Source organism: Doryrhamphus excisus, unplaced genomic scaffold, assembly GCF_037039965.1.
Source record: "Doryrhamphus excisus strain RoL-2023G ecotype Guam unplaced genomic scaffold, RoL_Dexc_Guam_v1.1 HiC_scaffold_24, whole genome shotgun sequence".
NCBI lineage: Eukaryota > Metazoa > Chordata > Actinopteri > Syngnathiformes > Syngnathidae > Doryrhamphus > Doryrhamphus excisus.
The window spans coordinates 7,765,593-7,788,092 of NW_027621862.1; the positions used below are offsets into that span (position 1 = coordinate 7,765,593).

A 22,500-nucleotide genomic window follows, 5' to 3' on the forward strand; every position below is an offset into this window, starting at 1 on the left:
TCAAGATGCTGGCTTGGAAATGTTTTGAGTTGAATTCGGCCAGGGGCAGTCCATTAGATGGTTCCCAATTCATGACTTGGTGAGGAACCTCGGCCCAGAGAAATCCAGTGGCATGCTCTTCTTTCATGCCTTCACTGGCTGTGATGTTGTGTCAGCATTTCGAGGTAGAGGAAGACAACAGCATGGCAAACATGGGCAGTTTGTCCTGAGGTGAGCCCAGTGTTCAGGAAACTCAGCAAGTACCCACCTACCATAAAAGATGCCGACCTTGACATTCTTGAAAAAATTGTTGTCACTATGTGCAACACAGCAACACTACAAAGGTTGATGAGGCAAGACTGCACTTGTATGCTCGGAAACAACGGTCCTATGATTCCATCCCACCAACAACTTCATCGCTTGTTCAGCATGTCAAACGATCAACCTTCCAAGCTGCCTGCATGGGGCCAAGCAACGGTCTGCCAAATGCATTCTGAAAGCCCTAGCAACTGGGGCTGGAGAAAGCAAGGGGAATCCTGGGAAGTTTTGTGGTCAACCCTTCCACACATTGATCAGTCCTGCCAGCAGCTGACCAAATGCCGCTGCACTGGTGAATGTCAGGGCCCATGCAAATGTTATCGCTACACTCTGAACTGCACACAACTGTGTTCCTGCAAATGTAAAGAGTAAAACAATGATTCAGGCTAAATTCAGTTCAATCTATTGCACTTCTGTCATGAAGAATTGTGATACCATATTGGTAACTTCACTGAGACATTTATGCATGTAAAAGTCACACAATTGTCATTATATAGCTATAACAATTGATGATATTGAAATTTTGAATACATAATTGAATTCCTCGTGTCCAAAAACATATATTTTGATGTACAGATTATCACAATGACATTATTTTGTCATTATTTTAGTGCAAATAAGATTTAGAACGTCTATGAATGGTGGCCATCTTGAAAAATGGCGGCCATTTGTATTTGAAGTTGGATATCGTACTTTTTTTAAAAAGTAGGTACCCTACTTTCACTTTTAGCCCCGACTGAAAAAGCAGGACGCCACCGTTGCAGCTGAAATAGCTCACTTGGGAGAGCGTTAGACTGAAGTTCAAAAAGTATCTGGTTCAAGCCCAGGTTTCAGAACAATCCCTGTTTACGTTGCGAGTTTGCAGTTTGAGAAGCCATATTGGCTGGCTGAAAGGACCTTAACTTTGTTATTCAAAAGGCCACCCTTTCTGCCAACGTTCGTAGAGGTTACAAGCCAAACCATTGACTCCAAGGGCACAAGTTTAGTCCACCGAAATCAAGGTGGACCCGAGGGTGGCTAGGGTGTTTCTTTCTAAACCTTTCAAGCCGCGATCATGATTTCTGGAACATGTTATATGAACTACAATTATCCCTACAAAGGAGAAATATTTGTCAATTTGGACAATTGTCAATCTGCCCCCACTTTGGACACATCGTCGTGTTTCATTGTTTGGCAACTGCTTTGTGACTTCCCCAGTCCCCTTAAAAGCCCCTTCCTCCAGGTTTCCATAGTGTAGTGTTTCCATGTTTGCCCTACACGCAAAAGGTCCTCATTTCGAAACTGTGTTTGATTTGTATGATTTGTTCGTAGCACCACACACAAACCAAGTGTGTTCCTCACATGCACATCTTGCCAGCTGATCCTTGACATCTGTCACAGACATTCGAGTCTGAAGGTCATTCAAGAATGGGGTTTGTTTTTGTATATTTCGAATGAAATGTTTTCTGCATGTTGAACAATTTTCCACAGGAAAGATATCTTTCAGACGTATCAACAAAAGTGCTAAATCGCCCAATGTGGGGCTCAAACTCCCCCGAGATTAATAATAATAATAATAAATAATAATATAATAATACATTTTATTTCAAAGCGCCTTTCAGGACACCCAAGGTCGCTGTACAAAAGATATAAAAACACCAATATAAAATACAAGATAAAAGAGAACAAACAATAAATAAGAACATAAATGGGGGGGGGGGGGGGGGGGGGTCACACACTCTACCGACTGAGCTAACCAGGCTTTTTTACTCCATTAGATATCATTTTTGTGTTTATTGATGTGGCCATCCTGATGTTTGATCAATTCCACAGCCGACCTCTTTTGTCAGGGAACACAAAGAGTGAGAGGTTCAGTCATAGCTGAGAACTTTGGAAGTGTAGTCACCTTAAGTCAGGTCTGCTTTGGTGAACTTCAGAGGAATCGTGACCAGTCTGCATCAAAGCATTGTCTGAAATTCTGTGCCGGTTTCTGGCAATGATTCTTAATTCAGTTGTATTTGTATTTGAATTCAAATCTTTAAGTAAGTGTAAGTAATAATACGCTTACTGTTAAAGGAAGAAACAGCCCAAACACCACAACTGCCCCCAAAACTGTCGTCAGTTTTGTCGTCAGGGTTTGAACCTGCACGGAGAAACACTTTACCACTCGGCCACAACAACTTGTTGCTCAAAAGCTCAGAACCTCACAGATGATGTTGCTGTATATCAGTTGAAATGTAATGGAAACTGTTAACAACCATGAGACAACTCATGAGTGGTTTTGGTCAGGGGATTTCACATGGATTCCCATGGATCTCCTGACACATTTTTGGTCTGAGGATTTCCCATGGATCACCACCGTCAGAAAAGTCTGAACCCAAAACTGCACGTGGTCAACAGGATTTGAACCTGCGCATAGAAATCCCTATGGATCTCAAGTCCGCCACCTTAACCACTCGTCCACAACAACTAAGCTGCAAAGAACCTCACGATTATGCCGTTGGATATCAGTCAAAGTGCAAGGTAACCTGCTAATTCACTCAGCAACCATGAAGATCCAGGCAATTTCACCTGGATCTCCATTGTCACAGACGTCTTTACACCATGACTGCCCCAAAAGACCAATGGTTAAAATGCACCAATTATTCTGTGTTATATCAGTACAAATGCAAGGAAAAGTGTTGGCCAATTCAGTCAGCAACCATGAGAATTATCAACTCATTAGTGGTATTTCGGCTCACATTTTGGGTCAGGGGATTTCCCATGAGGACCATGTGGTTTTGGTTAGGGGATTTCACATGGATTCCCATGGATCCACTGACACATTTTTATATATATTTATATATATTACCTTTATACCTAAATTGGGATTGTGTGATTTGGATTGATGAATTGTGTTGCAGTGCTTTTGATGTTAGATGTTTTCTGTAAGGACAAATAGTAATTTTAGTTTAAATTTGTCTGCAACAAGGTAGTGAGCTTCATCTCTTTAGGAGTCTACCTGAGCCCTTGTCCCCGATTTGGACAAATACCTGTAGTCAATATTTCCCGGATGACGCCACACTGGTGCTGGCCTGCACAAAGGAGCTTCTCGGTAGGAGGTGGGATTTCTCAACACAGAGAAGACGAAGGAGATAAGTGCACACAAAAAATCACAACAGTGCACAGTGTCTTCTCTGAGATTCAGAGATAAGATTCCTAGTTTACTTGTAGATTTGAGTTCAAACACATATCAGTGGTAAACTATTCAACTCAACTAGTGCCCATGGAGTCAATGGTTTAGCTTGTAACCTTTCTAACATTGTATGAATGGGTGGCCTTTGGAAGAATTAAATTAAGGTCCTTTCAGCCAGCCAATGAGGCTTTTCGAACTATTTGAAAAGTCGCAACGGAAACAGGTGACCTATTCCAAATGAAGCTGTTTGTCGACACGGATCCAGACACCCCTCTCTCCCGTAGAGTTCAGAGGAAAGAAAAGGGGCAGGAGGGCTCAGCCCTACCTGTTGATGAAGGAAGAGTATCGCATGTCCAGGAAGGTGAGTCTGGCCTGGTTTTTGGGTAAACTCAACCAAGTCATCTCCAAGCCTGAGCTGCTTAACTAAGACAATGAGTTAGACTTGCTGAGTATTTTACCAAAAGAATGGCAGCAAGACTTCCCGGCATCCCCCTGTAAAAAAACAAAAAATACTCAACCACAGGGGGACCGGGTGGCAGGAGCAGCCGGGGGATGGAGAGTGCTCCTCCTGCCCCATCCAGAGGACGAGCTCAGACCCGCCCGCCTAGCCGGGACTCTAACCCTATTCTCAACGAAGAGAAAGCAGATGCGTACCAAATTACTAGCACACTAGCGAGTCCATAAAGATATCTACATTTGCTCTACTCAACCACTGACAGCTTCTGATAACAACTATTTCTTCTTTTTCTTAACAGCAGTCAACCTCTTTATTCTAACCCTTCCATCGCTGACATCCTCTGTTTAGTTCCTAAATCAAACAAGAAAAGAAGGGTCCAATCAACTGACAATGGTCTGAAACGTGCTCACTTGAATGTACTGATATTATACTTGTTAAATACCGCCATCTAAGGGTCACTTTAATTTACTCCTGCTTCCTGCAATGTTTTCTCAAAGGAGGGGGAGGCGTGGGTGGGGCTGTGTCCACTCGAGGTGTCGATGGGGGGAGTCACAGCAGGAGGTCCTGGGCCGGGGGATAGGCACATCTAACCTGTTGAAGAAGAGGTAAGATCTCTATAGTTGCTCTCCTCAACTACTGACCGCTTCTGTTAAAAACTATTTCTGCTACGTGTTTACAACAGAAATTCGCTATTTTGGCTTACTTCAAATCACCGACATCCTCTGTTTAAATCATTCCTGCTTCGTTCGGTGAAAGGTAAGTTCTCTATGTTTGCTCTCCTCAACTACTGACAGCTTCTGTTAAAAACTATTTCTGCTTGGTGTTTACAACAGAAATTCGCTATATTTGCTCTCTTCGATCGCTTACATCAGGGGTGGTCACACTTTTTCAGCATGCGAGCTACTTTTAAAATGACCGAGTCAAAATGATCTACCCACTACAAAAATGCAAAACATCTATTTATTTTCAAATGTATTGAGGATTATTAGTACGTACAATGTATGTTGATGTACCTTACATAACCAAATGAGCCAATATTGCAAAACACACATAATTAACTATTAACATTTTTTGTAATTACCTGAGTTTACTTTGATGACTCGCACTGAATTGAATCAGCCAGGGATGCATAGTCCGGACAGTAGCTGCTGATAGCCAGGTTAGCCAGGCAAACGCACTTCGAAAAAGACGTTGTGAAAAAAAGTCCACCTCCCATTCCGTATGGAAGTGATATGTTTTTGCCTTTTTACTTGGTCCAGCTACTTCACTCATTTTAGTGACCATAAACTTTAGCGAGGGCTTAAAATCTGATGCAATTCGCCGACTAGCTTAGCACTTTGCATCGTTGTTTACGCATGAGCGGTGATCTAAAGGTCAAAATTCAGTTGTCATCTGACTGGTTGTCCTGTATGTCAATCAAGTAACGGGGATGGATGATAGGCTGACATCGTAAGTTCTGCTGCACTTAGAGACGTTGTTTGATTTGATTGGTCACCCGAAGGGCAACATTCAGTTGTCATCTGAATGGCTGCCCTGTATATCAATCAAGTGACGGCATTGATGCTAGGATGATATTTTTTTAATGTCACGCCGCGATCGACCAGCGATCGACCAGCGATCGACCAGTACCACCTCCGCGATCTTAATGAACACCCCTGCACTAGACCAACAAGCCCCGGTTTGGACACATACCTGTGGTCCATATTTCCCGGACAACGCCGCACTGGCGAGTGAGGGCCAGGGTGTTGTTGACAGGAGCTTTTTTTGTTCCTTCACAGTCCGCATTCTCTGCACCCGTGGTCTACATTTTGGGTAGAGGATAATGGGGTCTATTTCCCCCATTGATCTGCTCCTTGCAGTCTTGGTGACCAAGAGGTTTGTTGCCGCTCTGCTTTGACATGCTGTTTTCTTTACCTTTCCCCGGTCTTGTTGAGTGTTTCACAGGTGGGTGGGTGGTGTGATGTTGGTTATGGGGGCCGGTAAGTTGACGCCCTGGGCTTTTGTTGTTCCTGGAGCACATAAAGACGAGTGGCCAGTACAGAGGTTGAACCTGTGACCTTGGTGTCATTAGCACCACGCTCTGACCAACTGAGCTAACCGGCCACAGGAAAGAGCCTAGTTATTTGTCCCAGTCCCAGTGACACTTGTGTTGGACTCTTTTGGAAAGCCCTTGCATTCTTCCCAATTGGTAAATCCTTTGTATCGGTGCCAAATATACGGGATTCTCCCCCTGTTGAACGAATGACACACAGCAAATGGCGTCGTCTCAACATTGGAACAATTAATGTCTCGAAGAGTTGCTCGGCTGGCGCTGTGGCTTAGCTGGTCAAAGTGCCTGTCTTGTAAACAGGAAATCCGGGGTTCAAATCCCAGCAGTGCCTGGCTGCTTGGTCCCTGAAACTTTTAGCAGCTGATTTCTGACCCACGTACCTCTTTTCGTCACTTGCCCTTCAAAAAGAAGTCAACGGTGCATCCACAGCTGACATGATTGTGGATCCCCTTACGCCAGAAGGTGCTTGAATCCAAAGAATATGACATTGTGATGTTTTGTCATTCAACGCCACTTTTCTCCGACAGTATGTTCCCACGTGGCATTGGTGGTTCAGTGGTAGAATTCTCGCTTGCCACGTGGGAGTCGCGCGGGTGTTGTTGACATTTGCTGCCAGCCAATCAGGATGCGAGACAGACGTCAGACAAGCAACAGAGACTTCGGAGAAATGAAGTCAGGGGTTCAAATCCCGTCTAAGCATCAGTCAAGTTACCATTTTCTTCTCCACAATATAATTTTGTTCCAATTAATCCCTATATGATTACAAACTATTCATATCAGGCTTATATTGATACCAGTGCTTGAAATAAAACACAAAATAAAACCAATGTAACAAAGAATATTTATTTATCAGGTTGCCATGCCACACTCAAAAACACTCTCAGAGATAAAAAAATGAATACTAATCACAAGCTATGAATTATAAAAAAAATCATTTATTTTGGTGCCGTTGTTTCTGCTTTTCATAAAAAGAGGCCTGGAACTCCCTCCAGCTCATCTCTCTTTCCATCCCGTGCTCTCTATAGATAGAGAAGACTTTGGCAGAGCAGTAGATGTACTTCCCTGCTTGCCCTGGAAAGCCAGTGTGGATGTGGGGGCTGTTCGGACCCTGCTTTAGCTGCATCCTGCAGAACCGGCACTTTCGGACAGGGAGTGGAGGAGATTCATCCCTCTTCCTCTTCTTCTGCTGTTTTTCCTCCACCCTCTTTCTTGTATCATTGAGCCCTCGCTGGACGAAGTCTGTTTGACTGAACTCTTGAAACAGCATCTTGGGGTTTGTCAGACCTTCTGCACCATATTTTTGGAAAACTTTTGTGGAGCAATAAAAGTATCTGACAGGGCCCCGCTGATAAAAGTCATGTATTGATGTCCCATCCCCTTGATATTTTGATTTTGGTTGGCCACAGCACAGACATGTTTTTGTTTGAGTTTTTTTGACACGGGAGGTGGTTGCTCCTGCTTCAATGGGGTGTGAGCAGGTGGTGGTGGTGGTGGTGGTGGTGGTGATGGTGGAATGACCATAGCTGCAGGCAGTATCACGACAGGCACAGCAGAGGTAGTGCTGAGCAACTGGCAAAGCTGCTGTGTGTTGCAGCTTCTCTGGGCTGGTATTTAGTGAAGATGATGTATTGAGAAATTTACTGTTGTGTTTTATGTATTTGGAAATGTGCAATTTTGATGTTGGATGCAGCATGCTGTTGGGGTCTTTGCTGGACTTGTGGACAAGAGTGCCATACTCCTGAACCACAAGCTTGATCATGTCCTTGTGCCTGTGGTGTTTATTAAGGAGCTCGTCAATTGCCGACTTCATTGGAGATGGCCAGCGCTTGTGGTCCAACACAAATACTCTCCCTCCAGTCTTCACTGGTCCAGTGCGGGCAGCAGTCGGAGAACATTGGATGGGTAATCTTCTTGCGGGCTCTAGGCAAAGAAAACCATGAGATACACATTTGTTATTTGGTTCAAACAAGATGCAACACTATTAGAACAAGGGGACACATGATTAGATAAGTTTTTTTTCCTGGCTGTGGCTGAAGCTCAGTAACAGAAGCTTTATTGTCCAAGTCAGATGCTGGGATAGGGGCCACACGACTAGACGTAGTCGCAGTAGCAGTTTGAAGAGGGTGAACAAAGCTGAAAAGCCTGGTGGGAGGTGTGGAGGAAGGCTGCACTGGCTCTGCTCCCTGATCAGACAGGATGCCTGGAGAAGGAGCACTTGTGGCGTGGCCGGGGTCCTTCTTGGTTTTATGTTTGTCCCAGTCTAAAGGGACCGGACAACATTCTGGCTCCCTGTACTCCAGGCCAAACCTCTCCCCAGTGTCTTCAGCTGTCAGACGAAGAGCAGGGTACTTTTCTTCGCCAAAGACCCGTCTGGAAACAGCATTCAGGGAGCATATCAGTGCAGGGTCGAAAACAGGCGGGAGAGAAACGCCTGGCAGTTTCAGGTCCAGCAGACGCTGATAGTTCCAGCGACACACTCCTGTCATGGCCTGGGCCTGGAACAGCTCTGGGGAGACCTGCGTGCCGGTCACCCATTTGGCCTGGTGAAAGTGGTAGCCCTGCTGCTGCGACGTGCCTCTGATGGGGATCCAGACGGGGACTGCTGCACGCTCACCTGGCACGTGGTTTAACTGTATGGTTCCTCCACAGCGGTACAGTATGCCCCCTTCCACCTCAGGATCACTGAGGCAACCGCGCAGGATGTGGACACGTTGGATCCTCCATCTCTTTAGCATGGAGGGCTTATAAAGAGGGATGCCATTCGGATCTGTGGTCAGGTGAAAGTGCTTCAACACCCCTTGCACTCTCTGAATAAGCGTCCCGGGCGAAGGAATCTTTATCCTGCAGTGCTCACGAATATGCTGCTTGGTGGGATTTGCAGGCTGGATGCCACAGAAGACGTATGCATCCTGGAGCCTCTGCAGGTCTTCCATGTCCACCACAGAGAAGGCAGCCGACAGGAACTTTGTGAAGATGCCGTATAACGGGTGATGTTCTTAGGCACACTCACGAAGAAGCCGTCGCATACAGTGGAACAAGTCCAGCTTGATGACGATACTGTTGTTGTAAGAGTTTCTTGATGCACATGTATTCAACAGGTTCCCAGATGTGGCCTCAGTAACAATTGCATCAGTTGTTTGCCAGGCATCCCAGTTGAGATGTTCCTCCGCAGAAGACTCTGCAACCCTGAACGGTGCACAGCAATCTCTGAGAAACACAAATAACATATGAAATAATGACATTTAATAGAGTTAATTTTTGATTAAACATTTCTGGTTAAAGTGATGAAGTCTCACCTGTCAACCCACTGAAACTGGGCTTTCTCAATGCCAGCCCTGTTGTAGCGGTTTGAGAGACCCTCGTACATCAGCTGCAGGGTTTTGTCCGTCTCAGACTGCACCATGACCCAGGACAGGATCATCCAGTTCTCATTCATCATAGCGTATGACGACATGACACCAGGTGAAAGGTGACTTTCTTGGCCACTTTCCGGGTGTGGTCTGAGCTGAGCCTGTCCAAAGGTACCCTGCAGCATCCGCTGAATGGTGTCCTGGTTCCGGAACTCATGCAGCAAGCAGTCAGTGAGGTAGTGGGCAGACACAGAGACCCCGTTCCAGCCATCAGCATCACTGTAGCCCCCAAAAGGCTCCGGTTTTCACTCCTGCCGAAGGAACTGAGTGATGGTCTTTTGGCCGCCATAAGTTCCTGCCTCTCCATCCATCACATTCTGGCAGCACAGGAGATAGGCCAGGTTGGCATGCTCATACTTGAGATGCAACATCTCGTTGACCTGATTTGCCATGTCTGTGGGTGATTTTCCAGTCCGTCTCAACTCATCCAGTACTGACTTACAGATGGCCTTCTTGTAAGTCAGTAACGCTGGCAACAGATTGGTAAACCTCTTGGGAAGCTTTTCCAGCCAGAGCGGGTTGTCGGAATACCACCTCTTATTGCAGCTCTTACAGCACAGCCGGGAGGAGAGCAGGTAGTATTGCCCAGTGAGGCCCACAATCACTCGCGGTCTCCCGACTCCAGCAGAGACAACACGTGGCTGAGAACAGTCACCAGAGCACGGCAGGGTGTAGTTGTTTTTTAGCCGCCCCATCAAGTAGTCATTTTCCGGCTTTTAGACGAAAAAGGGGTGAAGATGAAAATACTTTGAGGACTGCAGATCATAAATACTGTCAATCAGCTCAGGCTGGGGAGGTAAGCGCCACAGGGAGAAGGTTTTCATAGGGTTGTTGACAGGGCGGGAGCCTGGTCACAGACCCATGGACTCCAGTTCCAACTTCATCCATATTTTCTGCTGGTGTGTGCAGTTCCACTTATTGACCTCCTGGTCAAATGACAGAAACTGTTGAGGTGGAGGACTGTTGATATCAGCCACAGGTGGGACTGCCGTAGGTGGGACTGGTGGTTGGTCTAGTTGGAAACAGACATGCACATGTAAATTTTGACACCCTTTTTAATGTGACACTATACTGCTGTGTTATTTACTGTGGGGTCTCTGTGCAGACTGTGGCTCTGATGCAGATAGAGTGGAGGCTACAGGACTTCCAGGAGCACATGCAGTTTCTAAAATGAAACCAAATTACATGTACACTGTATTAATAATTATATTAATATCAGGTGCAGTCAGTCACATAGAAAGGTTAACCACTCACCTGGGGCAGGCTGTGGGGTCTCTTCTTTGGTCTTTGTTTTCTCTGGTAGCAAAAACATCAACTCCCGTGGGAAAGGCACTGGAATCTTTGGAGGCAGCACAGCTGGTGCTACACAAGGAAAGAGGCGGTGGTGCATTTTATCGTGAGTGTAAATCAGTTTGGATTGAAATGGTCAAACATCACTTAAAGCCTTTACCATCTTCTGGTGCATCTGGGCCAGTCGGTGCATGTTCTGTGTCTAAAACCGGAGAAAACGTGATGAAAGACAGATTGATTGAAATATTGGCGTTTCAGGGGTATTAGTAGAGTCACTCACAACAAACTGCCATTTGCTACTTCAACTACTTGGTTTGGCTTTTTAAAGAATTAAATAGACCTTTTTTGTGATGGTCTAGTCTAACTGTAACTAGAGCAGGAGAAGCAGAATGGCTCACTGCAAACACATGCTTCCGGCGTTAGTGAGCAAACATCATTCACCATTTCATCCATTCAAAAGAATGTATTCAAATTATACTTACCCTCTCGTAGGTTGTGTCAATTCATATTCAGTCACTTGGACTGTAGGTAGAACACACATGAAAGGAACAAAAGTAGAACGTGACGAGAACACATGCAATCACAAAATGCCCTTTGAGGTCGGTCATTATTTAAGAACTTCGCCCTGGACCTGAAAACCGTAGCAGCTCTAATGTTGGTGGAGCAGATCCACCTGCAAAACACATAGAAACTAGAGTGATTTACTTTATACAAAACACATAGACAAGGCTAGGAAAGTAAAAGAGCCTAACATGTACATATCCATACGTGGGTTTTTTTTTCTTTTTTTGTCATATCCAACACACAAAGGGCCACCAAACCCGACCCTGAGAAGCCAAACGGAAGACGGAAAAGCCCCTTATGCCACTGGTTTGTGGAGGAAACTTGGAAGGCCTCCACCAGACAAGATCATTGTCTGGTCTGATCATTGCCCCGCTACCACGAGCCATTTCCTCTGCAGAACTACTGCTCAGGGGGCACCAAACGTGAGCACGTTCTGTGCATTTCTTTCAGCACCATCCACAAGATGCACCCTGCCAGAGTCTGCTGTTGCTGTTTACACAAGAAGGAGAAGTGCACCGCTCCAGGAAGCGCTGCAATACCAGGTTGATGCGTGGAGCGGATGGCGCAAGCCCCAATCGCAGCTCCCTGTTCCAAACGGCAATTTAATATTTAGTCCCCTGTTGGGGGACGTATCAGATATTAAACTGATAAGAACAGATTTTTTTTTTTTTGAAACTGTTTATTGTCACTAATACAGAATTTCACCACATTTCATTATTTTTGAAAACTGCCCTTCAAAAAAGTAAAATACACAACACCACATTTAAAATAAAAGTGTTCAATTAACTTTTTGTTTTTGTTAAAAGCCAGTGCTGTGGGCAGTAAAAATGATTAAAATTTGTAATGAACATTTTAAAATATCATAAAAAGGAGCTTCAATGTCTTCTGTTGTACAGGAGCGCAGTGAGTCCTTATCAATAGTCTCTACATCCCAGACAGCTAATCTCCAGGACACTGTCAGGGTACCCTCAGACCCTTATGCTTCTTCTCTTTCTCCTCCTTCTTCCTTCGTAGAGTCAGGCTGCCGCTGCCGAGACCTTTTCTGTGATGCTCCGGGTGCCACCTCCGGGTGGGCACAGACGACTCTTCTTTGTGGCTGTGTCCTTGGCCCGCCGCTTGCAGCTGCGAGGGTTGCTGCAGCCATTCGGATCACAGCCACGGGGGGGATCTGTCTGTGCCTCCTTACCAGCAAGTTGCGGGAGGTCGGTAGGTTGGTAGGTAGGTTGACTTCTGGTGGCTCACCCCATAGAGCACAAGCTGTTCATTTAGGACCTCCCTTGCTGGCAAGTCCGGGAAATTTAGGTCGCCGGCTGTCGCCCACAGGTCTACGGCAGCACTGCACTCCCAGAGGAGGTGCCTCACCGACTCCGGTGCGCCACATCCCGGTCGGGGGCAAGTTGGGTTCGCTGACATTCCTCGGGAGTGCATAACAGCCCTGACTGGGAGGATCTCGTGGGCCACCATCCATGACAGGTCCCGAAGTCTGTTTGGGAGAGCAGGATGGTTCACATTGCGCCAAACCGATGTGGGCTCGCCGAATGCAAGCCCGCACACTGGACTCACTGGGTCCCGCTCCTGCACGACAGAAATAACAGAGCGATGATTTTTTAAAATGTCTAATGTTTGTCTTTCCAAATTAAAATGTTTTAAAAAAGTCCTTATAAATATATATGCTGGTGGTAAGTTAAAAGCCACAGGTATCGTTAGATCTGTTGGAATCAGTTTGAGCTTTCTTAAGTAGAAGCCCATCCAGTATCGTACCAAGGCTTTGGTCTTGGGAGTACTGGATGAGCCCACTGCATTTTCCAGGTGCAATGCTGTATATCTTGCGCCTAAAAACAGTTTCAGATCTGGTATTGCTTTTCCACCTTTTTCTTTTGCCTTTTTGAGAGTATCTCTTCTCACTCTCTCCCACTTGGAGCCCCAAAGGAAATAAAAAATGGCTCGATCTAGTTCTAAAAGCACATGTCTTTTGGGGATAAAAACAGAGCTGATCAGTAAAAGCAAAGGTAAAATCACAGCTTTTATGATTAAAACCTTTCCCTCTAAAGTCAGTTGTCTTAGTCCCCAAAAGCCCAGTCTTTGTCTCACTTTCCCTACCACGTCTCCCCAGTTGGTTTCCCCTCCCCCGTCTTTGCCAAATTTAATTCCCAGTATTCTTTGGTCAGTCTGTGTCACAGTCAGGGGAAGTCCTATTTCCTCTGTTGCCGTCCAGGGTCCGTAAAATTGGGCTTGGGTCTTATCCCTATTGAGTTTGGACCCACAAACCAGTCAGTCAGGTCCAGTGTTCTGTTAACTGATAAAATATTTGTGCATAAAATGTTAAAATCGTCCATGTATAAAATGCATTTTGTCGTCAGTCCCCCCGGAATAGTCACCCCGTTGATCCATTTGTCCCTTCTCAAAATCTGTGCCAAGGGTTCTATACATAAAATATACAGGAGGGCAGATAACGGACATCCCTGATGGACGCCACAGTTGATTTTAACTGCTTTTGTCAGATTCCTGTTAACCACAAATTTGCTGGTAATATCCTGGTACAGCAGTCCCACCCACGCTACGAACCTTTCTGGAAAACCCACTTTTTGCAGTACCCTAAAAAGGTACTGGTGCGAGACCCGATCAAAGGCTTTCTCAAAGTCTAAATTTAGTACTACTAGCCGAATATTTCTGTCTTTCGCAAGACAGATGGTGTCACGGATCAGCATGAGGCTGTCTGTGATCTTCCTCCCAGGGATGGCACAGGTTTGATCCGGGTTGATCAAGTCGTCTAAAACCATGGTCATACGTGTGGCTAAAAGTTTGCTAAAAAGTTTACAGTCACAGTTTAAAAGGGTAATCGGTCTCCAGTTTTTCAAGTCGGTCTTGTCTTTAGTTTTGTAAAGGAGTGTCACTATCCCTACTCTAAAACTGTCAGGTAGTCGGCTACTTTGGTCAAATTCATTAAAAACAGTGAGTAAGTCTGGTGCTAAAATGTCCCAAAAAGTTAAATAAAATTCCATGGGAAGTCCATCCTCCCCGGGGGACTTCCCTTTCTTAAAAGCCCTGATACATTTATTTAACTCTTCGTGACTAAAATCCTGTGTTAAAACTATGTTTTCATCAATTGTTTTTTCCATAAAATCAAGTGCTCTTGAGATGACTTCTGGGTTTGTATTTTTGATTTCATAGAGTTCTTGGTAGAAGAATTCTACCGTTTCATTTATCTCATTTTTTGTCTCCACCATGCGCCCGTCTTTGTTTTTTTAATTTAAAAATACCTCCTGCTTTGTTCATAATCTTTTTAAAGAAGTACCGGGTACATTTTTCTCCTTCTTCAATTTCTTTTTCCTTACTCCTTAGAAGCACCCCTTTACTTTTAATTTCCGCTAAGGCAGCCATTTCATTTTTTACCTGTTTGATTTCTTCATTAAAATTCAGCCCTTTTTGTGTTAAGTTAAAATAACGTTGTAAACGTTTTTGCAGTCCCAGCATGCATCTCTTTTCTTTATTACATTTTTTTCGCCCTGCTTTTTTAAAAAAGGTCCGGGTCCTTGCCTTCACCATTTCCCACCACTGTGCTCGTGACTCATGCAAGTCTTGAAGGGTCTGCCAGTCCCTGAACCGCTCCCTGTACTGGTTGACCAAATCTTGATCTTCCAGCAGGGAGCAGTTCAGTTTCCACAGACCTCTTCCCACCGCTGCACCAGACGGGAGTGAAAGAGTGCAGGTGAGAACCAGGTGGTCAGAGAAGAAGACAGGGGTCAATCTAGCATCAGTAGGGGCCCAGTCCCGTGTGAATATATAATCTATGCGAGAGGCTCTGGTGCTGTCACCACTGAACCAGGTGAAGCCCTCCTCTCTGGGATGCATGGCTTTATAACAATCATGTAAGTTAAAATCCCTACTCATGTCCTGTAATAAAACTGATGTTTTGTCTACTTTAAAATCTTCCCCCACCCCCTTTCTGTCTTTCCTACTTAAAATACAATTAAAATCCCCTCCCACTATAAAAGGTACCCGGCCTAGCATGTGGGACTGCAAGTTTTCTAAAAAATCATACCTTTCATTTTTGTCGTTAGAACCATAAATATTTAAGAGGTTAAAATCCTGTCCCATAAAAGTCAAATGTGTTAATAGTGCTCGCCCTTCCCTCACCACAGTGCTCCCCTTTACCGTGACATGTGGGTTTTTAATTAAAATGGCCACGCCATCATTTTTATTTTCATTTGACCCACTCCATAAGGATGTTTGTGGCCACATTTCTTCCCACTGCTTGTAGTTTGTTAAAAAGGGTAAACCACATTCTTGTAATAAAAACACATCTGACTTAAAAGTTTGAAGGAAGGATAAAACACATTGAGCTCTAACTTTCGACTTCACACTTCTCACATTGATGGTAGAGAAGGTGAGAGTCATAAGTATGATTTTTAAGTTAAAAAAATAAATTAAAAAACTTAAAGGGGCCTAAAAGTTAAATAATTGCTATAAAATTTATACTGTGACTATGAGATTTCTTGTGAATGAGGCTCCTCCTTCACTCCAGTGGGTGAGGGTTGGAGGGGAAGAGCCTCCCTTCCCTGCCGACGTCTGGGTGTCGGTCGTTCCTGGAGTCTGCCATTAAAAGTTCGCTTCTCACGAGGGGTTGACTGCAAAACAATATTTAAAAAGGACAGTTCATTTGGGGAATCCGGGGGGAAGACTCGAGGGTCCTCCAGTGAAGAACTGTCAGAGAGAGCCTCAGGCCTTCCCCGCTTCTCTGATAAAAGAGAGGAGTCAGACAGCTGTGAAGCGAGTCTTTTTGCTTGCTGGCCACTGGGTGGGATGGCTTCCTCTTCTGACTCTGGCGGCGGCAGGATGACTCCCAGATGAGTGCACCCTTCATTTGCCGGCAGACCACTCTGAGTCATGGTTTCTGGGGCCTTTATGAGCCCCTCCCTCTGTCCCGCCTCACCTGTTTCTCCTCCAATCACAGGTTTTGGCGGGAGATTTGAATTTATGGTCTCAACTATTATTACAACATATTGGCCCCAGCATTTTCCTCTCCATTTCTCTTTTCTTTTCCAGCCTTTAGCTTGTTGGCAAAGGATTTGGGACAGTCTCTGAAGAGATGGTTTGAGTCTCCACAGAGGTTGCACTTTCTGCCATTGGTACATTGTTCAAAAGTATGTCCAATTTCTCTACATTTCCGACACACAGTCTGCTGACATGCCTCTGCCAGGTTGCCGTGCTCTCCACACTTGCGGCAGAGCTTGGGCTGACCCTGGTAATGTATGTAGCCTCGGTTTTCTCCCAGAACTATCATTGATGGGAGATGTTTCAGACCCTGGAAGCCCTGAGGGTCCTGCCATTGCTGGATGGGGACCCTCCAGGCGCAGTTCCAGATGCCATCTTCATCTCTCACCTTCATAGCCTGGCCTTTAACCGTGCAATATCTTCCCAGCCAAAAGCAAATATCATCTGCGGTCACTGTCTCATTAAACATTCTAACAATAACAGTTTTAGCCGCATTGTCAGTCAGTTTTTCAACATTGAACACAGACAGCTGGGATTTCACATCTTCATAACGAGTCCAAAACTCTCTCAAAGTTGCAGCAGACTGGAAACTTACGTCATAGCCTTTGTTGTAAGGCAGTGCCAAAATGCAATTGAGGTCATCAGGTTTAAATTGAAGAATTTGTTGGATGATTTTTCTGGAAAAATCCAATCTGGACAGTCCCAGTGACTCACCCTCCATTTCCTTATATGTGAAACGCACACTGTGGTGCCTCCGCATACCGGCATAGCTGGCCGACATAGTGGAGGCACGACCAGCTGAAATTTTCCTGCTCAATGAGAGTTTTAAAACAAATAAATACTTAAAATGCAATAAATACAATAAAAATAAAACTTACCTTGCACTGCTGTGGGAATAAAAGGAGTTAAAGCACACCGAAAAGTGTAGCAAATTTCCTCCCAAATGTTGGCAGAATTCTATGCACCTGAAGCATACAATTTTCCACCCAAAGGAGGCGACCGCAGTCTTAGCCAAAAGGCCAAGAAGCGATGCCAGAGGGTGCTCGTAGGGGAGGAGGGCACTTCTGGCATGACAAGCTAAAGGACCGGTTGCACGCATGTTCGAATAAAATGTAGATGGAACAAACATAGCGTCAGTTATCACCCTTATATCCATTCGCTTAGACAATTGAAGGATTTCATATATGTTTGTCTCCTATTTTTTGTGTCTCATATATGTTTGTCTCCTATTTCTTGTGTCTCACTCATATAACTATGCACTACATTTAATCAAGGACAACCAAGCAGCCTTGGGCAAATCACAGGACACATAATCGCTCTCAGGCACATACAGTTCCGGAGCTCTCCGACACATCCACAATTTTGACTAACAACAGATAACGAAGGAGCAGGACGTCGGCAGCCATGGCCAGTCGATAACAACTGGCTCCACCGCTCCACCCCGCCCGCCCTGCGTTGGTGAGAAGACGTCGGCCGAGGAATGGAGGGGGGCCACCAGTGATGCGCCAGAGATCTACCGACATTTCTTAGCATAATAAAAGCCGGGCAGGGACAGTTAGCTGTACTCATTTGTTCTGACCTGTAAGTAAAGCCTACGTCTCTGCAGGTGTTAGGGGAAGACTTATGGGCCCGGAGCTCCGTGTAATCTGACTGGTCTGAGAGTAAACCATATAACTGACAAGTTCGTTGTCATCTCTTGCCTCCAACACGACACCCACAGGAATCACTGACCTAAGAACAGGTGGTCAAATTCCAACAAATGGCGCCCAACGTGGTTGGAGGGGGAGTTGTGTTGTGTGGTTGGGTCCTACTTTAGGCTGCAGTTCGATGCTCTGGGCTTCCACTACAGGCGCGCCTCTACAAATAAAAAGGTAAGCAGAAACCTGCAGAAATTCTGCTATTGGTCAATAACAAATTTGGTGGAAACCTGGTAGCATTGTGTCTGTGTGTCTGAGAATATTATTACGCTAGCAGGTGTGTTGACATAGTGTGTGCTTTGTGACATTATTGTGAAGTTTTGAGAAAACCGGTGTGTGTTCCAGTATACTGCGTGGTCCGGGACCACTAAGGGTCGGCGTACCCAACTGGGTGGAGGGCCGTAAATGTAACGCTCCATTCGGGTCCAGTGAAGGGCAGAACACCAAGCGCGGTGAGGGGAACGCTTCACTTGGATGCTTAACAATAGACAGGGTCTATTGCGCTAATTTTACTGGGTGGAGGGCCGTAAATGTAACGCTCCATTCCAGGTCCTGTGAAGGGCAGTACACCAGCAGGCGGTGAGGGGAACGCTTCACATGGATGCTTAAATAGACAGGGTCTATTTGATAACTTTCTTTATTGCTCAACATCTTTGCAACTATCAGTTTTGTATTTGTTTTTGTTTTAATTGTTGTGGGAATAGAATGGAAGGTGAGTTGGACTGAGAATGTGAGGAGTGGGAAATGTGTGGGGGTCCCCCGAGGGTGTCAGAAAGTGAGTTGTTTGGTCTTGTGGAAGGTCAGGTTATGAGTGGCTTGGTAAGTCAGGATAAGAATAAAGATAGACAGATGGTACGTAAAACATGGGAAGTGTGTGATGGACAGAGTTGGGATAATATTGTGAAGGTTCAGAGTAAGTTCAGACAGGAGGAGGAAAAGATTATGAAATAAATAAGACAGGTGGAGGAGAAAATTGAGCAGGCGTCATTCTGGCAGAAGTCAGAACTTAAGAAGATGCTGAAAAAATTGGAAGATTCCAGGCGAATGATTCATTCGATGGGGATGGCAAGCTTGGCTTTGGCCGCCCCGTACATGACGCGGGAAAATCAGTCGAAGGCGAGAAGGGCCCTAGTGGTCACGCCATCGGCACCCCCGCCCAATTCAAACCCTCCCAGTGGAGTCTATCCTACTCTAAGATTCCAGGGAGAAGTCGACATTAATGGCGAGGAGTTAAATAGACACGTTCCGACCCTACAACAAGCAAGGCGCCATCCCCCAACAGACATAGGCAGACCCTGTGCCACAGGTTGGCGACCCGTCAGTGGAGACTGGTGGTGCGACTTCCTGCACGGGTGCGGCGCAAAACATGTCCCTTATAGATACGGCCAGACACAGTAAAAACGTATCTAAGATTTTAAAACAAATTGACATGTCTAATGTGTTGCCAGAAGGCAGTACCAGGCGCCGATACACTGCTGAGACAGATTACGGCAGGCGCCAGCAGGCAACACCTACGGCAGAACGGGATACCCAATCGGAAGATGACATATCCCTAACGCCGTCTTCACCAGCCCCTGTGAGACGGGACAACACAGGGGCTCGATCTAAAACAGTTATGCCTTTAAAAGTTGACGTGGCGGGCCAGCACACAGAATACACACCTTTTACCATAACAGACATTGACGGCATGTGTCGTAAGTGGCCTCCACTAGTCCGTGGAGCAGACCCATGGATCAACGAGGTATTGCGCCTCACAGCTGGCCTCGGTTTGGCCTGGGGAGACGTCCGCTGTCTGTGACCACACTGTTTCAGGCAGTGCTAGCTTGAATGCCCTCGTCAGTGGCTAATAAATTAAAAGATGTTCCCAATCTGTCAGTCGAAACAGAAAAATCATACAAATCGATCTTGTTACACCACATGAGCAGGCACCGTGAGGAGGAGGACGAAAAAGATAAAACACAAAAGGATTCAGCAGCACAACTATTGAAATTATAATCGGCTAAAGAACGAGAATTCACCTCAGACAAAAAGAGAAAAACATAATGTGGCAGGGGTGTGGTGGCATATCTAACCGAGGTGGGAGAAGGGGTGGACCGTCTCAGGGCTACACTGGCTGTTTCGTGTGCGGAGCTCTTGACCACTGGGCACGAGATTGCCTCACCTGCACTGGACAGTGGCCACCATCAGGACCACCGCAGTCGCTCCCACAACAACAGCAGCAGCAACCATGGGCTCATCAACCACAAGGCATGCAGTCACAAGGAGGCTCACATGGGCGGGTCGGCCCATTCCACCGACCTCAGTAACAGCAAGCGGCTTCTCAACCTCCCCTGCTGGTCAATACCACCAAGACCAGCACGGCGGTGCCAACTGGTTTGAACTTGCTTGGTCGTGACATATTGACTGCTTCTAATGCTACTATTTTGTGCACAGACTCTGGTTTAACCCTGACGTTGCCAGATGGCACGACAGTGGACTGCAACAACCAAAGTACAGGAGGACAATACCTGCTCAAAGAACTGCCGGCAACCACAACAGCCGACATTTATTGGTGCCTTCTGACTCGGACTTCGTCACCGAGCAGTGTGGTGTCAGTCTATGAGACGTGGAAACCATGGATCCTGTCCAAGGCCACGTATATGCCTCCCACCACCCCGTTACATTGCACATTGTTTTACGACACACAACAGGATATGACATATCAGGAAGGTATGGAGTAGTGGTTAAATTCTTCTCGTCTTTTCGCAGGTCCTGAGGGGGTGGCGGCCAGCGTCTATTTTGTTAAGTTGGAACAGGCCTGGTACAAAGGCACCCCTGATTCGGCGCCACACATCTCTTTGGCTGTGGCCCCAGGACATGAACAACGGTCCTTGGGTCCCATGGTGAAACGGTTGTTGGCAGCTAAAGACTGGACGCCGCTCCCTGAGGTACCGCAGGTACAACACTCTCCCTCGGAGTCGGCGTATCGTGTGGTGTGCCAATGCACAGACGTGTCCGTTGTTCAACATCGTTTGATTGACAGGTACAAGCTAAAAACACTGACAGATCACGAACTCTCCGGACCCATGTTGGACACCATCCCGGAGGGGGTGTGGTCCAACGGTCCATTTGACGTAGGTTTTTGTGCTTTCACCTATCATGGCCAACGGTTCCAACAACAACCCTGGTTTGTACAATCATCATTTGCGCCAGGTGTTGTCAGTTTTGCAGCTTCCAGATGGATGGACGATCTCCTCGCCACTGACTCTGCTGATTGTTGTTTGCAGGCCACAGAAGCCGTGCTGCTGTGCCTGTACGAATTGGGTTTCAAAGTCTCACGCAAAAAGCTACAATGCTGGAGGAAAACTGTCACCTTTCTGGGTCGTGTTCTCTCAGCTGCTGGCTACGCCATGTCGGACGCCCATCGTGCGTCCATCCTCAGGCATCCTAAGCCTTCCACGGTGGGTGAAATGCTGTTCTTTTTGGGACTGTGTGGTTACAGTCGACAGTACATCCCCTGCTACGCGGAACGCACTGCACCCTTGCGCGCGTTAGTGAGCATGCCAACGCCAGGCTGGACTGGGACTCGGGGACTTCACTAGCCTTCGTGACCCTAGTTCAGTCGCTGGCCTCTGCTTTGGCTGCGCAGACAACCGTTGTGTACTCGTTACACCGCGGGGGTCGCGACTCTCATCCAAAAGACCGGCCTGCCCCGGAGGATGTCTCATCTCTTAGGTCGCCTTGGCCTGCATTGGATGCAGCCCGTGAGGAGGGGAGGAGGTGGTGAAGATGTCGCTGCCCTTGGCGATATCCCGAGCCCTGGGGGCTCCTCCTCCCCAACCAACAACTGAGGCGATTTCTGGATTAACTAACGCACACACACACACACACACACTGATAGTTCAGCACCTGATTACACTGATATTGCACAACATACATGCAAGCGGCAAACTATATTACATGCCACTTAGGATAAGCTTCCTGGCTTTGTTTTGACATTTTTGTCATTAGCTATACTTCTTTATCTCACTCTGTGTTTTTTTGTCTGTAGGTGTGGTCAGAGGCCCAATAACTGCCATGGCGGTCCCAGACGGAATGGTGTCCACCAGTGCTTCTAAACGTTACAAGAGAGAGTTCCAGACGAATATAAATTAGTCAATCAGATTGCGGCAGGTTTTGAGTCAATTATCCCTTGGATCACCGTTAATAAAAAGTGTTGATCGCATCAATCATGTGCATTACAATCTACAGCGCCTCTCCAAAGCGGTAAGTGAACAGTTGCGGGCCACGTCTTGGATGTCCTTTCAAAATCGTATCGCTCTCGATATGTTATTGGCAGAAAAACACATGGTGTGTGTGCAATGATTGGTACGGAATGTACTTTCCACTTTCATCCCAAACATTACGGCACCGGGTGGTCGTTTGTCTTGTGCAATTGAAGGTCTCACAGCTTTGAATAAACGCATGAAAACACATGTCGGTGTGGACACCAGCCCGTGGGACTCGTTGATGAGCTACTTTGGTAAGGGGAAAGAGTTGGCCTCCGGCATTATTATTACAGTTTTAATGTTTCTTGTTTTGGCTGTTCTTTTCGTTTGTTCGTTGTC

General features: G+C 46.2%; 1 non-coding gene and 1 pseudogene across 1 annotated transcript; one reads left to right on the forward strand and one right to left on the reverse strand.

The window, feature by feature from the left end:
- Positions 1-6,215: 6,215 nt before the first annotated feature.
- trnat-ugu (transfer RNA threonine (anticodon UGU)) lies at positions 6,216-6,289 on the forward strand. The gene has a single exon. It is a non-coding gene; the product is annotated as a tRNA-Thr (tRNA).
- A 5,438-nt stretch (positions 6,290-11,727) lies between these two features.
- LOC131119759 (U2 spliceosomal RNA) lies at positions 11,728-11,901 on the reverse strand (annotated as a pseudogene).
- Positions 11,902-22,500: the final 10,599 nt, after the last annotated feature.